Here is a 19,112-nt window from a genome sequence, read left to right as displayed (position 1 = left end):
TGATAATTAAATATAGGTAGGTATATATTTTTTATTATATATATGTATATTATATCATCGTGAAATAAAATAAAATAATTACATTTTTTATCGACATATTTTTGCATCTACTACCTTAAGATTGATACGATTCGTATCCATACACGAACTTCTACAGCCGTTAAATTATTTTGTCATAACGATGATTATCATTTTTTTTTCCGAATAGGGTATTAAAAGAAATTTATATGGATGTTATCTTATGCGAAAAAAAGAATCAACACGTTCATTTATGGTAAACCTCTCACAGTCAAAAGTATTTCTGTGTTGTCTGTAAAAATCACACGTAAACCTAAAGGATCTTAGGGATTTTAGACGGCCTTTTTAAAGTTTTGAGTATAATTAAAGATAACATCAATAAAATCACATCATTTCCCAAACACATTGATATTTACTACCTACTCAATTTATAAAAACCTATATATTATTATGTAGTAGTAATATTAAATATTTTTTTAAGCTAATAGTTATTGAAGTTAAATTGAAAATTAAAAAAAAACTTGTTTTCAAAACTTTTTCTTGATAGGTATTAGGTGTTTTACGAATATTTCTCACAATTTCACAGAGACATAGATTTATTGATTATTTATATTTTTATAGTAATATTATTAACGTTTTATCAAAGGTACCATTAGCCTTTGTTGGTCTTAAAAAAATCTTTCGAGTACGTTTATATGGTAAACAAAATAAAAATACATAAAATAACTGATAATAATCGATAACTGGACTTGACATTACGGAGAACCGAATAAAGTCTGCAAAAATTTCAAAAGTTGAAAATCATATTAAATTTTAAATGCGTTTTACTATAACAGTATAGCTAACGCTTATAAATCATATAAATATAAATCCATTGGTTATGGATGAAAAAAGTAAAAACAAAATTTAATCAACAATTTTTAATCAAAATTATGTCAAAATATTATATTTTATGGTTCTGTCATCAAATGTATTTTTAGTGAAAAATTTATAATTTGCTTTAGCATACTTCAGTTATATGTTGATAACGTAATAAATTGGTAAATAAAAAAAACAAAAAACATAGAAAGTTAAATAATTTATACTTTGATATGTATACCTACGTAGCAACTAGCAACCATTAAATAGTAATATGAAAATATGAGCATTGACAGCATAAAAGATTTTACCGAGAAAATTAAAGTATGTTGCAGTCGTAATAATTATAAAGTGAAAAAAAAACTGTAATTTCAATATGACTGTGCGTCAGTGGTGGCAATAGTCTCTAAGGGTTATAGATCGTATCATCGTGACTCATCCTAAAATTTTTAGGACTCGAATGATATAGACTACCCTAACGATTACACAATTATTAAATAGAATTTTAATTATTTATTGTTATACTACGTATCAAATATTTTTTATATTAAATTATTTTAAAAAATAATTTGCAATTTTTCATGACTATATAATTTATAACAAAGTTTGTTAACATTTGAACTTCTTGAACTTCGAATGTATTTAAAAGTAATTTTTTCTATTTGATTTTTGTATAATTATTAAGTTATATATAATAAAAATTAATACATAATTTTGTTTTAAATACTTAAGTTTATTGGTCAAATAACATTTTTTACAGTCATTAATAAAAAAAAAAAAACCTAAAACATTTAAAATCTAAAATGCCTATAAATATTCAAAAAGATGTTAAATATATTTAGAAAGTCATATCATACATAGAAAACGTTATAAATAAACATTTATTGAAAATTTAAAGTATCCACGGTTATTTTTATTTTTATTTTTTTTTTAATTACCTTCAACAAAATAAATAATTCGATTTGATCAAAAACTGAATTTGCTTAATTATCAGCATTTTTATTTTATCCTTTTTTATTCATTTTTCCCTAATCAAGAAAGTTATTTGAAATGTTTTTGCTACCATAAAAATAATAGTTTAAAATTGAAGCATTTTTGCTACTATAAAAAATATCTCCAAACAAAAATATAAAAAATATACACATCATTGTAAAATCAATACATTATTTCGCTTCGTTCAGAATATAAGAATTCAATTTTGGTTTAATATTCTTATGATCCGTAATTTGTTTTCTTTCTCAAATGTCGACTTTTGAAAGTCTACGTTATGCTGCAGAGAGGTAGGTATGTAAAAAAATGAAAATTCATTACAATAAACATATTCAAACACTAAAACACCTAATGTATCTTTATTCACAGCGTTGAATTTTAATGATTTATTCTACAGGTAAATCCAAGTAAAAAATATGTTATTGTTAATGATTTTTTTATGTTTTATATTACGTACCTATAAAACCGGTAAAATAATTCATTTTAGTAGAGACAAGGAGTTCAAAAAATTTAACAATGTATGTATTAAACACTAAAAAGGGTGGCTGTATTGCCAATAGCTTATAAATTATATTTTACTGTTTAATAAAAATGCCATTAAGTTTATAATATAATAATTGGGGAATGATTAATGATCGGTTTTACGTTCAAACGATGAACTGTGGCACTATTTTATTATTATCTAATAACATAAGCCTTCCGTCGTTAGCGTTTAACAAGGCAACCGATTGAAAATCACGATTTTCTCGAGTGTTTTTCTTCTCGATATGTTTGACGATTATATCGTATCATTACAGACCTCGACGATACCCCGTATAATCGAAATTAAACACTTTTACGGCAAAATCAATTTTATTTTTCGGAACGTCTACGGTGCTTGACACGTCTCACTCGCTACTCTTCCATCTCCGTAGTATTGTTATGGATTATTGTTATACGCGCATCCGGACGGAAACTCAAAGCCCGCGTATACCGTATATATTTAATATCTTGTTTATTGTCATTATCGCTTTGTCACGTCAACGTCGACCTGTGTTATTTATACCGTTAAAATATAAGCGAAATCGTTATTATCTTTTATTCGATATAAACCAATCGATGTTCACTGTGATCGTCAGTGGCGCATCACCGCATTATACGCCTTAAATCTTAACGAAGCGTTAATTTTTTTTTTTTGGCTTAGATTCGCGTTCGCGTGTGTGTATGTGTGTGTGGGATATTAATAAGTAACCTCACGAATATTGGCCAAAAAACCGAAAAAAAATAAGTCCATTGCGTTCGTTAGATGTCCAATTGGCGTGCCATATGCCTACAAAGCACTATATATGGCTGATTACATTTTTTATATTATGTGAGTAGAAAATCTGAGAATGAAAAACAAGTATAGGTATCTACGATGTGTAATTTTTCATACGGGGTGTTAGAACAGACCGCCGATAAATGATTGAGTAATTGAGATCGATCTACAGTGTTAACAAAATCATCGATCTTGAAATATACCGTAGACTTTTGATTGAAAATCCAGAGAGGTACGCGCTAATCACACTTGGATCGTAGTTTTTAAAATATTTTTCTTCTTATTATCATTGTTATAATAAATAATTCATTATTATGAATAATTTTAATCATTAATCTATTGATTAGAATTTTTAAGAAATGTTCTAAATCTACCCAGTGATATAATCTACCTCATTAAATAATTGTATACCGAAATTTAAAACCATATAAACTCAAAGTGTTTTACCTGTACATTTTTTTTTTTTTTTTTTTTTTTGATAAATCATTTATCATATCATAATGGTTGAAATATAATAAAAACACTGTTAAAATATTTTTTAATACGTGTATTAATATTTCTTTGGTAAATAATAACAAAAATAAAAATCTAAATCTTCTTGATATCCAATACAAACCGCATTGCGGCACGTCATGTCGACTCCGCACCCTCCGAAACCAGAGGCAAATATCCATTGTACCACACAGTACCCATATTTTTATGGACTGCCTGCACCGACATATTGAGATGGTTAGTTTGATAAATGATAACCGAATTTATTTCATATTTCTTACAAAAACTGGGAATCTCTGCGGTGGATCTGTGCGCTTGATGTTCAATAAACTGCAGTGGTTGAATGTCATCATGTTATATTATTTCGTTTGCCAGTGGCGGTAAAATGGTGTATAGTATAAATGTATAATAAAGTCTATTTTTTTTTTAACGTAAGTCATTCATTATTACGAATACTGTCAATTTTTTTTTTTTTAAATGTTGATCTTAAAAATTCAATTTTGGTAATTTTTACTAATTACTTATAACTTATAATTATTTAAAACTTAAAGTAGTGGAGAAGTGTACCAACGTTAATTAAAATACCTCTATCCTTAAAGCCTAATCACTCGTTTTAGTTCGTCCGCTTGAAATCCAAAATGCGTGTCCTCACTGAAAACAGTAAAACTCTAATAAATTATAACGATAAAAAATATTAAAAACTAAACTTTTACAATCATTTTATATAGTATAACCACTTGGAGTTATATGAAAAATATTTTCAAATAAGTTAGTGGTGTTTGAAATAATGAGTGAATTACATACGTCAAAATAACTGCTCGATGTAATATATTATTTATTTTTATTGATGTTATAAAATGTTAAATTATTGTTGTAGGAAAAATGACAATATATATATAAACGGTTTGTGTGGATGAACTGGAATACCATCGTTCTAACGAAATAAACTATTTTGTGGCCCATGACAAAACCAATTGTATCTATTTATTGTTATACTATTTGTCTATCATTAATTGTGTTGTTAACAACTCGATAGATTCTGATCGAGAATTCGGCACGACAACGACGGTGAATCATTTCCTTTGAGCGCAAATCGTATCCCAAATTTTTCCGAAATGTAATACAATATTATATATTATATCATTAATCGCGCGGAAAAATTACATTTGTTTTTCTCCGTGACGTAAACACGTATCGGATAACAGACCAGATCGGCATTGCGGATGCGATATCGAAAATCGCATCGGACCGCGATGACCCGACGACCCAACAACGGCGGCGGCTTGTTCGACGGTCCACGATATTTTGGCGCCAAATTATATCGAAATGAAATATCGCTGAAACGAAACGGATGTGTCGTATACGCGAAATGTTCATTGTTTCTGTTTCGTTTCCGTTATATTGACCTAGTCATGCGAAATGTATCTTCGGGAAATTCCGTACGGATTACTCCCAGCCTACCCCTCCCCGTAGTCGTCGGGTGCGGCAGTGTTTTTTCTGCAGTCTAAATTTTTTTTCTCTCTCCGTTTCTCGTTTTTTCGTGTTCATTGTAACCGCGTCGTTTCACGGTAACAAATTCATATATTATTATTGCATTCACTGTTAGAATTTTTTTTTCTTTTGTACAAATAATACTGTTTATTACACTTATATTATGTACCTACGTGAAAAAAAAAATGCGTCTATATAAAAATATATTTTAGTAAACGAACGAATTCGTAAAGTTATTATTTTTTAATAAATGTTATACTACGCTTACGCAATACACGCGTCGGGTTACGAGAAGGTTGTCCGGCGACGGTTATAAATAATTTAAACGAGCATGCATAATATAAATATTTCAGATAATTGAGTCGGGACGAGATATTTGAATTAATTCAAAAAATCAATGATAATAACCACGACTAATTTGACTTTGATATTAAGGATAAATAATAATACCATCATGTCGCGAGCTATCTACATTATACCATGCTACACAACGCTTTGTTTACGAATAAAACAAATTCGTCAAATTTAATGAGTACATAATAGTATTTCTTTTAAGCGTATTTGATTTATACGGGAATATCATGTAATTTTTATAATAATTTGTGGATGAAAACAAAAATGTGCTCTCAATGTGGACGGGTGGAGAGCATTGAGAGTACGACGGCGGGTTGACGGTATTATCGGGGGGTAGGAAGCGGAGTTGTTATAAATATGGGCAAACATTAGAGAATATTATTGCGCTCACAAAGGTCATTATTTGGGTCGACCGAACCGGAATGTATACGATCGAGCGTGATCAAATGGTCGGGTATTACGTATATATAAATATAGGTACATAAATAATTTGTGTACAAGGTGATTCACTTGCTCATACCCATTCTTCTCTTTGTATTTATTAAAAATCTGATTTTCTGAAATGTTAAGTATACTTAGAGATCATATTTCAAAACGCTCATTTTTTTTTTTTTTTATACCAATAAAGTAGTGTACTTAATACTTACTGCAGTGAAGCAAATTTTTATTTACCGAAAGAAAACCATCCTTTTTCACTGTAAATTATTAAGTACATGATTTTATTTCTTGAGATGTTTATGTAGAATAATCAAAATTTGAATGAGTAAGTTATTTGAACTATTAAACTTTGTGTTGGTAAAAAAAAAATAAATATATTATAAGTCCATAGTTATAGAAAATGAATTTGAAAGCTGTGATTTTGACATAATAATAATTAATAGAAAATATTTACTGACATTTCATTACTTGTAGAAAATGTCAAATCGTAATAAATTAATTAAATAACAAGTGATAGATTTAATTAATATTACATTTATTTTATAATTGATGTAAAACAATATACTTACACGAATCACCCTGTAAATATTGGTCCAGTGCAACTACGGACGCCGAGAACGAGATGACGGGTGTTATTTCCACGTGCTCATATACTGTAATAGACTAATAACTAGGGTTAGAAAGTTTATGACCTTTAAAAGTCTGAAAGATGTATGCAAATATACTCGTCAAAATATCAAAGTACTCGTATGTCAATAAAATGATCTAAATAATGAACATGATATGAAAAAAAAAAAATTGAATTATTTAGATATTCATCGGACCTTTGATAGATTATTAATAGAAATTGATAAACTATGCGTTTTATATGCGTTTCCGATAGATTTTAGATTAAGAAAACAATTATAGAACTTGTTATAACTATTTTCAAATTACGGTAATCTGGCGTGAATGAGTACCTGTACATAGTAAATTTAATATTAAAAAATAATTTTAATTATGTTCTTTGAAATATTAAATTAAACAAAAAAAAAAAAAACTGTAGTTAAAAATAAATTCGTAAATATAATAAAAAATGTCGTTAAAAATACCAAAAATATTTAATATAAAATTTAATATACAAACTTTTGCATCATAGCAAATGGATTTATATTTTGTAATTTGGTTTTATATAATATGTAGGACTAAATTATTAAACATGTAAAAGTCCTCGTGAACATTCCGTCCCTACTTATTTATTTTATACCATAATATGATGTGTATAATATTTACGATAACAACGATATTGGAAACACGCGTCGACGGTGTTAATTGTTAAATATTTATGAACATATTTTGTTTCAATGTAGAATTATTCGATCACAAGACGGTTTTTGATTAGTGTTTGATGATACGAATGATTAATTGAATAAAAATAATAATGTTCTATTGTAGTAGAAATTTTATATAAATCTAGATTCCAATCCTCAAAAACTAAAAATATACATTACGTATCTATTATTATAAATTTAAATTTAATTTAGGACGCAATTATTTTTTTTTTTAAATCAAATATTGAATATTATTCATCTGGTATGCATGTAATTATTAGTGTACCTATAACACGAAAATATTTACTAAGTTTTTAGTTGGATGACTATCGACAATTTATCAATCAATGATACCCATTGCCTCAGCTTTATATGTTTTATACCCTAACCCTTAATCATATACACATCGTTCTTACCAGGGGCGTATCGCGTACACAAAGAATGGATGTGAGAATCAGATCCCGTCATTACTTTTATTTATTTATTTTTGAAAGAGAGAAATTTTATAAAATGTTTTTTGAAATGTTAAAATATGACTTTGTTGATCATAACCACAAAAATGTAATTATTACTTGTTTCTTTTTAATACACGTTTTACATATAATACATAATGATAATATACAGTTCTGATAAAATGAAACGTACTTTATTCTATTTCATAGATTGTCGACTAGTCGATCGCGATTGATTAGTCGATCATTTGGGAAGAATAAATGATAAAAATTAATTACGTTGCCTGTAATCGGTTAATAGCAAAATTTGTTTGACGTGAATAAAACGATTTTTTAATGAGAAATAATGACATTATAGAATGATACATGTATTCGAAAACACCCAATAATGAAAAATTGCTCTTTGTATAAATTAATTTTTTTGGTTCATCTAAGGAATGTAAGTAAACATTTTTGATTTTGAATACTTGAAGAACAAAATAAAGATCAATCAAAAATGGCCGACAATAATTTAAACTCAAATATAAAAACAGCTGTTGATAATTTATCATGTATAGATACTACTAGAATTATCATAACTTTCAGAAAAAACAATGTCAGATATCATAACAATAAACTTACGTAAAAAAAAAAAAAATGTATATTATCATAATATAATTTAAAAATATATGTAGCTTATTTGTATATGTACCTTTGTGGTACCTACTGCTATTCTTTTGTTCAAAATGTCATATCCAAATAATAAACCTTTCTTACAAATACTAGTTGTATAAATAAAAATGTTTATTGATTGTACAACGTACATATTAAAATAAATGTTAAAAATATATGTAGAATACTCAGTGTCATGGTTTTTTTCCCTCCAAATAAACCGACTTTGATTATTATACTTTATATTCGAAAATAAATTCATTCGTTTTATTTACTTAAACGCGTGTTTTATCATTTTAAAAATTGTTAATAAAATTAGTGTCCACTTCTGCTCCTTCGAAAATAAAATTTCTAGCTACAATGCTGTATTATATATTGCATATAATAACTAACAGTATAAATAATATACTCCAATGGTACGTCTTGTTTGTTGGAAAAGATTAGCATTAATATCTACATTATGGATAAGCATCATATCGCCGATTTCATCATTACTTGTTAAGTCATCTCCACGCGATATTTCTATTACTGCTGAAGAAGTAATTGACTAGTTGGCAGAATAAAATAAATTCGAGCCTTATAAAGAGGTAATTTATTTAGGTGTAACATTTAAAAATAAAGTGCATAAAAATGTGTGTATACATTTTATTACAATAATGGTGATAATAATGTGTTATAATAATATAAATTATGTCATTACTGGATAATAATATTTTTTCATTTAATTTTTAGGGCATAATAAATCTTAAGACACATATTTTTTTTGTATATATAGGTTATGTTTTTTTCGATGGTCTCCTTTCCCCTCCTCTCCTACCCCCGTACAAACGTTAAGTACACCACTGGTCTTTACGGTTTTACCCTGTTTATCCATTGAAATTCGGTCGTCTTTGTGAATAAATAATATTATTAATAACAATAATATATTATGCGGATTTCACGTGACACAAGAACCCAATTCAAGTAAAACACAACGTCGATATAAGCGTATCGTTATGAATATCAAACAATATTATAAATCGATTTGAACAACCCTTTGTAATTATTTCGGTATATTAGGTTTTTTTCGGAAGGATTCTCTTGAAGCTCATAAAGTTTGCCAACGATGTGCGACGGCCATATCGTAATAACAATAATGATGTTCAGTAATCTGTATAGAATAATTGCTGAATAAAACTGTACACGAGTTTCGCAATAATTGTTTGTTCATAAAACATAATAATTAAAAGTGTACTCAGGTTGGAAACAAATTCGTATCAGTTTAACATCAAAAAGGTTCTCAGTAACATATGGTTTTTTGTATATGAAAATGAAACAAATAGTAACAATAATAATAGAAAGAGGAAAAGAGCTTTGAAGAAATAAATGCTGTCCTTATCGAAGAGTTTTGTATCAAAGTATAAAGCCGGTATAACTGGGACTTAAAATTGTCGTCTACGAGAGATGAGATAGAATCAAATGGGATTTTTTTTATCTCTGTTGTATAGTCTCGCGTTAATCAACAACATAATATACTTTTAACATAATAACACCGCAGAACATTGATTAAAAGACTTCGCTTAAGTATAGGTATATCATTTTATAACTTAACTACAGTATACTGCGTGTATTACATTATAAACGCACTCTTAAGCTGCTAATAAAAATCGAAAAATCCAATGAAAGTTAATCATCTAGGAAGCAAAACAGTGCGTTTAGTATATTTATGGTTTGTATATGGCTTATATCGACGGTTACTGGTAACTCATAGTCATAAGATATGAAAAGCGTTTGACTACTCGAGAATCTCGAGTTGACCGTATTTAGATTATAAGTATGAGTAACTATAATCAATTATTCAAAATGTAAAATATAATTTATGATATTCTAATTGTTATATGGCATAAGAAAATCATTTAGTCCGACTTGTTTAAAAATATAGATAATATATATATCTATACACATAAAATTTATAAAAAAAAACAAAAAATATCTACCAGAATCGATATTTTTTTTCATCCCTCAAAATTATGTATTAAAATTTTTAGGGAAATCATATTATTTTTGGTTTTTGAAAACGTCGTTTATTGATGAACACATATTAATAAGTATAATAACCAATAAAATATAATTTATATTTAGTTTTTACTTTACACATTTTATCAGTTTGTAGTTATCGATAGATAATCAGAAATCGTGGTCAATTCCGTAACATCTCTTCGATACAAAGTTTTTTCCGTATACATGATTTATAACAGTGAAATAAATCATTGTATTCATAATATTTATAAATTCTAAAGGTAAGTATAATTATCTACCATATACCACGTAGACAACACCTAAATAATAAAATTACACATCTGTCGTGGATGACATTATATAATTATATTGTTGTCCGTAAAATATTTTTTTGGTGCAGTTGATCGATTATTTTGTTTTTAATACGAAATTTATCCCTTGAGATTTTCAAATTCATGAAACTCAAGTCCAATTAGTTTAAATTACCGAAATCCTCGGGGAAACGCAATGAAATATAAAATGTTTTGAGAACATATTTTTAAATAATTTATCATTACGTTTTATCGTTTTCGTTTGTAATCTCGTAATGGTAAATCGCACTAGCTCGATATATTGTTATTATCCATTCTTTTTTATTTTTGTTACAAAGTGCAACAACGTAAGCTGTAAGAAATTTAAAGAAATGACTGATATAATATATCTGAGTAGATTTGTAACTGTGTAATATTACAATGGACTAATCTTAAGGGGATTAAAAAATTGGAAACAGTTATTATTCATATCCTTAATAATGTTAGAGCATTTTTTAATTTCTTAACAGTGTTGAATCGATACGTTTTTATTGTTTTATACAGTACTAAAGTTCAATTTATTATAAATTAAAACTTTAAATTGCATATTGTACCAAAAAAGTTAAATTAAAAATAATATATTTTGGAAATATAAAACAAATAGATATTATTTTCAAAAACTAAATTACGTTTTGGATAACGAAAGAAAAAACTGAATGTTAAAATGATTTAATCATTGTTCAGATTATTTAGTATTTCTCATTGTTTTCGATACATTTCTCGAAAAACAACAAAAAACTTTCATCAAAAGACATCTGGGCCAGCGGGAGAACATAATGAAACTTTTGAAATGTTTTTAATGCTATGATAAAAATATGATTATATGAAGCCGGAATAAAATGTTTAATCGTAAAATCTTTATTATGAACTTCCTGTAGCTTAAGGCCACCATTCTGAATATAAGTAAACGTATTGAGATTCTCGTTAATTTAAACTCTTAAACGGCAATTCATGTTTGATAATGTGTTTTAGATATTCAAGAAAATGAAAATAAGAAATAATTTGTTCATCTATTGAACAAAACTTAACTCATAATTTTTATACAATTTAGTAATAATACTTTGAACGTCAAAAAATGATTAGAATATCAATAGACATGTAAAATTGTATAGCTCTTAACTTGTATACTTGGACTTAATCCGGTATTCTTGAAGGTACTTTATATTATCGAAGCTGGAAGGAAGCGATCCCGGAAGCAAATTTAATGTTTTTGAGTTTTCTATTATGGTTAATTAAGTATAATTTTTAGAAAATACAGTTAATTAATAAAAATTAAAACAAAACGATTTATTGGAGTGAAGACATTTTTAAAAGAATTCTTACATTGCATTTATGAACAATGTATATTATTTAAAAAGCGGCTAATGGGCAAAACCACACAAATTGGACATCAGACGACGTCTAATTTAAGTTTGATATTGTTGGTAACATTTCAAGAGTACAATAATTTAACATTTCAAAAGTTTCAAGTAGCTAAAAAATGTAACGTAATTAGGAAAATTAAATCAGTGTTAATAAAAACTTTCAAGTTAGACTAAATTATTAAACAAGCTTTAAAGAACTATTCAATTTGATTTGACGTGAAACATTTCAAAATTAATAACTAATAGCCATTGATCACGATTATCTATTTATATAAAACTGTACTAATGACTGATATCGCAGGTCTATATACTTTATATTGATCTCAAGATTAATATAAATATATTATAATATATTTATATATATAAACACCACATATTATAGTATAACAATATTAATACAATATAGTTAGTGCTAATACCGTCAAAAATAAAATAAAATATAAATTGTCGTGGCTACGAATTATCTACAGAGTACCTATATTATAATACTGTAACTTTTGCACGTGTCAGTAATTAAGGTGCAACTGCATCATGGAGGTCGCCCTTTTGCAACAAGAGATTGCACTTGCACGTGTCAGCAATTAAGAATGAAATGCATCCTGGAAGTCATTATTCTACAATAATAAATTTCAAAATAACTTCAAGGACACCTGCAAAATGCAAGGCTCTGGGCTATCATAACAAGGAACTGATTCTATTTATAAAGGAGCCCAGAGAGCAGCAATGGCAGATGTACCATAGCCGTTAAGACCTAAACACCTTCAGTCACTACTCACTAAGCCACTATTTTACGTTTCGAAATAGACTTTATTTTAACTAAATAAATAACATATTGTTCATTGATATATTTTGTTACTATATTATTTATATACAAACCACTTAATATTTGATTATTGGAAGTACGTACGTAACAAAATGGTAAATCTTACATTATGGGCGTGAGTTAAATTATTTGTTTTAAAATGGAAATTAATCAGTTATTTTAAACTCCTTAAACGTAAAAATACTATGAAATAACTGGTATAATTATGTTGTCCAATATGTATTTTTAAGAAAAATTAAACAAATCAACCCTTTTATTCCAGTTTGATATGTTTGGACTGGAAATGGCTAATGTTGATATTTGGCTTTTTTTTAACTCAAAATTGATCGATTTGAAATCCATGAGTATCTAAAAGTAATGCTAAGCTAGTTTTTTTTAAATTATTGTTCAAACAAAAGTGTTATTAATCAAGGAAAATAATATTTTCATATTTTTGTTCGTAATGTTTTCACTGTTCCGTAACGATTCAAAAAATTTAAAACTATCTAAAGGTCGGTGAAAAAAAAACAGTAAAATATAGACACACATTTTCTGGAGTTATTATTGACCTCGAAAAGTAGTTTTTTTGTTCACAGATTATATTTTAAAAAACAACAAAAAAATAGTATCTGTATAATAATCCCTATAATAGTGCCAATCTAGCATCATTGTTCTACGAATTATTAATGTAATGAAAATTGAAAATGGAAGCTAAATCATTTATAAATTATAACCATGCTTATTTATACAGATATGTTGGTAGAAAACCGTTGCATAAACGAAGGGGTATTATTATAATCTAGACATGTTTGCTGGGCTGCTATAAGTATTTGATATTAAAACAATTAAGTACTAAGTTCAAGGTTCGACCACTAATATATATATATATATGTTACGGTAAATGATGTTAAATGGAAATAAACGTTATTCACCGGTTATTAACGTTATGAATCTCAAATACTACAATTTGAAAAATTATGTAGGTACCTAGGTATTTTTAAAAATAGAAAAAATGCATTATTATTTATTTTTACAAGTTTTACTCCCATGACATTTAATATAACATAATTGTTCAGCCCCAAAGTAGGCACAGTGCTTATAATTATTATAACTAGTCTTGCAATGACAACGCTGGTACCTTTAAGGGCCCGTAACCGAATTGTTACTAGCTACTTCCCTCAGTGTCAACTGTCTACCATCTGCTAATTTTTATTACATTGTCCATGTCTAATAGATTTTATTTGCAAACAGCTATTTCTTGGCATGTGAAATAGTATTTAAGAAAACTATATTCCGTACCTATGAAAAAATAAAACAAATTTTAATTTTAATACTATATTTTTTCATTAAGAATTCACTTACAGAGTTTGTATAAGTCATGTTCAACTTGGGTAACAACTGCTAATATATTTCGCATACAATCACGAGCTCTATCAACGTTCGGTATAAATACACATACAGTTATGCCTATTTCAAGCCGAGGAAACTTTTCTTAAGAAAGTTTCATCATTTCCTCTCCTTTGTTTTCTAAATTTTTTTTTTTGAATTTTTACATGCAATACAAATATTTTTTTGACAATCATCAAAAAAATATTTAAAATCATTTTTAAATATTTATGTTTTAGTTTTATTTGTGTTATATTTAAAATTCGGAAATTTATCATTAAATAACTAAAAAATATTTAAATACCAAGTTCCGAATTTTTTTCTGCGATTTCTATGATTTAATTTTTGATTTTGTCTACTTTGGTTATAACGTTAATAACCGGCAAATAACGTTAATTTCCGATATAACATCATTTACCGTAACATATATATATATATATATGTATATATGTATTTTTTTTAGTGAGAATCCACTTTCTACGCAATTGAACAACCACTGGTTCTGCTATTGATTGGAAATATATTATTATGATACGTTTTTTAAGTTAATTAAGTAATTTAAACACTTAAGTTATTTATAAGTAATTTTTATTCCATAAGCTTACATAAAAGTTATTCTATACTAACTACACTTGTCAATTGTCAATAACAAACTTTGTGCTTCTTTTTTAAATATAATATTTGCGATAGAAAATTGTACATTATAAAGTAGTTTTATAAATAATACAAATAAGGTTATAAGAGTGAATGTGAAATAAACAATTAATTTACTAACAAATATGGTGAAAGCTTCAGAAAATGCAAATTATTACTACGGACGAGAAACAAACTCTGGTTAATTCAAACATATTTATTATATATATGGAGAGAACGAGAGAATCAAACAAAAAATATATTAAATTATATTTGTAAAAGTTTTTTAATAATTTATTAAGAGGTGATCATAGAATCTGAAGTTAATTTTTACAAAAAATTAAATATAAGACAATAATTTTGATTAAAAATGTAGAGTATGTTGTTGTATTATTAAAATAAATCAAGATAATTTTTTTTTTTTTTTTTTATTCAAATTCAAATTACTCGTTTTTATTTTAGAAAACCACTAATTGAATTTCATGAAAATATATTATTTTTTTCGCTTAAATATTTAATATTAAAAATGCTTTTGCCTTGGATTCACTAAAAAATGCATATATTTCAATATTACTGTATTATTAAAAAAAAAAAAATTTAGTTATTCATTACATTATATTGTTGTAGTATCCATGGCTTTTCCTTTAATATAAAACTTAAATTATGGATTTTTTTTCATGATTATCTTTAAAAGAAATATAATATTAGCTCATGCTTAACATCATTTGAATCAAATTTAAAATTAATCAAACGAAAATTCAACAATAATAATCAAATAATACCTAAAATAATATTTTAATACATTTATCTAAATATTATCCATGGAAATACTATTCTGTTGACCATCTAAATTTTTTAACTGCTGACCTGTATAATGAAATTTAAATAGCTAGAACAATAATGAATGTTGGAGTAATTTGAGAGTTGTATTATTAAACTATTGTTTTTGATTTGAGATCTTGTTAGTTGTTTATTTAAGCGGCTGCGGGTTGCATTCTTCTCATATAATCATTTCGACTATTTGAATATTTATAAAAAAATATAATTGTTCTAAATATCGTATTTTATTAGATTTAATATTCATATATAATATATATCCATACAATAAATAGAATTTTAAAATGGCGTTTAATCAAAGCATTATGATTTGAAATTTAGTTATCAATTTTGATAAAATATTATTGTTTTAGAAGAAATTAATTATTATTAATACACGTCACACGTGTCTTAATGTAGTTAACATGTGATTATTTAATTATACTTATTCGTATTTAAAAATACAATTGCTTATTAAAATGCTCTAAAAATAAGGATATTACCCACCTATTTATTTTCGTATCTAATTAAAAAATATATGTCGAAATGCCAAACCTTAATGTAGTAATATATGAAGCAAAAATTATGCATTTTTACAATGAAAAAATAATTCAACTCAAATGTTTATGTAAGTGTTATTTGTACATTTTATAGAATGTTTTGCTTAGTTTTAATTTGTGGTTTTAACACATTAAGTCATTCAAACTGATTATACCCTATAGTGAGTTGTTATACAAAATAAATAAAGTAACACCGTTTGGGTTGGATTATAAAATGCATACTTAATAGTGCTAAAGAAAACCTATTTCAGTTATTGATACGTAAAATAATAATAATAAAAAAAAAAAAAAATGACTCAGATAATATATTATATTTATCATAGTACAAAATTATAAAATATGCCACACAATACATATATTTATTTTCCACAAAATGTATTTGACGTGAAAATGTTCCAGGGCTTTCATATTTTTATCCCACCAATTATCAAAAAACTAAAAACTTCAAAAGATTCTTGAGTTCTCCAGAGACGATGAACATTTTTGTATCTATGTGTCAAATAAAAAAATAATTGTAGAGTTTTATTTTCCCTGCATGTCAACTAATTTGATGATCTTTTTTTTGTTGAACTTAAAAAATGCCTACAAGTAATCTTTTTTTTTTGAATAGGTAGGTTATGCGTGTCGCTTAAATACTGTACGCCTGTCATAAATTCAACATATCTGACACACACTCTCAGAGCTCCACTGACACGTCAAAACATCGCCATCATTAGGTTAAGCATTGAACGTACTTTCTTAGTTCTCTCAATTCTTATCAGTAACAAATATCATCAACAAATTGGCAATACCTGTCGAACCTCTCTCACTACAAGACTTCATATTTCCGCATAATGTCTACAATAAGAATAGATACGCTCAACTCTCAATCTCGAAATATTAAAAAAAATAATAAAAAACCCTCGAAAAAAACTAAGATAGCAAAATAAATTATTTCATCACTTTATGTATTTTACTAAATAAAATTTAACACCGTTGATAGTACCTAGTCTTATTGTAGACTCTAATAATCTAAGGTTGTTAAAGACATACAATCTATACATAATAATAATTATAATAATAAAATAATAGTACATTGAAGTTTGAATAGTACATACATACTGTTTGTAAAGTTATAAATCGATTGAAACAATTTTTACCGCTTTGAATATATTATAATCAAATTATCAGTAATATATCTGGGTATTAAAATATAAAACGAAAATAAAATATATTGATAATAATACTTTTTTTAAATACGTACTCGTGTATTATAACAAAAGAAAAGACTTTAAATATTATAATAGATAGTATTACTTACACAGTATTAAGCAATTTGTAGTACCTACTAAAAATAATTCTTTAATATCTTTTTTATAGCTTTTCGTCGCGTATAATAAATACTTTTAGATATATACATATGTTTTTTTTTGAACTAACCATCTTGCTACTCTGTCTTTATATTATTTTTTCATTTTATTTATTAGGACTTTTATTTCACATAAGGTAGATTTAAAATCACGTACAGCAGATAGCTGGTATTATAGATGCACACGTTCACCAACAGATTTATAAATATAATTCTAAAGTAAAGTATTACATCTATATATCACTTTTCTTTATTTTTAAGGTATTTATTCTGCGTATTGGTGTGGTTAAATGTATGAATGCCGAAGGCTGTTTTGAATTTATTGAAAAACAACTACATTTATAATAACTGGAATTAAAACAAATTTGATTATTTTAAACTGTTTATACTTTTTACTTATCTTAATTTTAATATGAATGCCTACGCATTATGGTATTACTAATGCAGATAAAAAATTAACTATAAACTAAAACTCGAATACATAAATATACTTTAAATTGTACTACTCAGAGACGGTGCATTTTAATTGCGAGGGATTTTTATTGTATTTACCATTTATTTGTAACACATAAAAGATAATTAAAAAATGTATATTTACATTTAAAATTAATTTATAATACTATCTACACCACTGGTTTCATAATTAAAAGTTGTAATTTGTCTTGCAAACAAATTATGATGTGCATTAGCTATTAATTAAATTAATTTATTCAAATGATATTTGTTTTTTAATAACATTAATAATAGTGTGATTATTACATATTCTTAAAATTTAAGCATTTCCGTATATATATATGCTAATTAATATATTTCATTTTTTATTTTTACAAATTATTCACAATATGTTTGTAGGAATATTTACCAAATTCGACTAGGTAATAATCCGAATATCGGATGTAATAGAAGTTGTTAAAATTTTATTAGTGAGTTCGAATGGAGCGGTTAAATTTCTGTGGAAACGTTTATAAAATATTTACTATTGTATTACTTAAAACTACTACCGTGATATAAAATTGTTATCAAAATAAATTTCCGAGAAGAAATCTTTAATACGCATAATAATAAATAAAAAATATTACATAGAGTATTATTTTACTATAATAATATAAATTGTCATGATAAATAATTAGTGTACTTAATTAATATAACCACAATCGAAGACAATTCTGAGAAATTATTTATGACTCCATGCAAATGAAACGTCAAGTATTAATTTGAAAATGTTACCAAGGAATAACTTTCGCTATTGATAAAAAAATTTAAATTAAAAATAATAATTATGAATTATAATGATGACCTATAATATTGTTTTGTTTTTGTATATAAGTTTTTAAATATAACAATGTTTTGTGCAAAAATAAAAGGATTTTTGATAATTGGAATATTATAATGAACCATAATATTATTACTTGTATGACCAACAATTCTATACATAAAATTTAAGCAACATACCCGTGTTTAATATATATGTTTAAGCCTTAACAACACCTAATAATATGTATAA

The sequence above is a fragment of the Melanaphis sacchari genome, unplaced genomic scaffold (assembly GCF_002803265.2).
Source record: "Melanaphis sacchari strain LSU unplaced genomic scaffold, SCAv2.0 Contig21_pilon_pilon, whole genome shotgun sequence".
Taxonomy (NCBI): domain Eukaryota; kingdom Metazoa; phylum Arthropoda; class Insecta; order Hemiptera; family Aphididae; genus Melanaphis; species Melanaphis sacchari.
Note: the sequence above shows the minus strand (reverse complement) of the source record.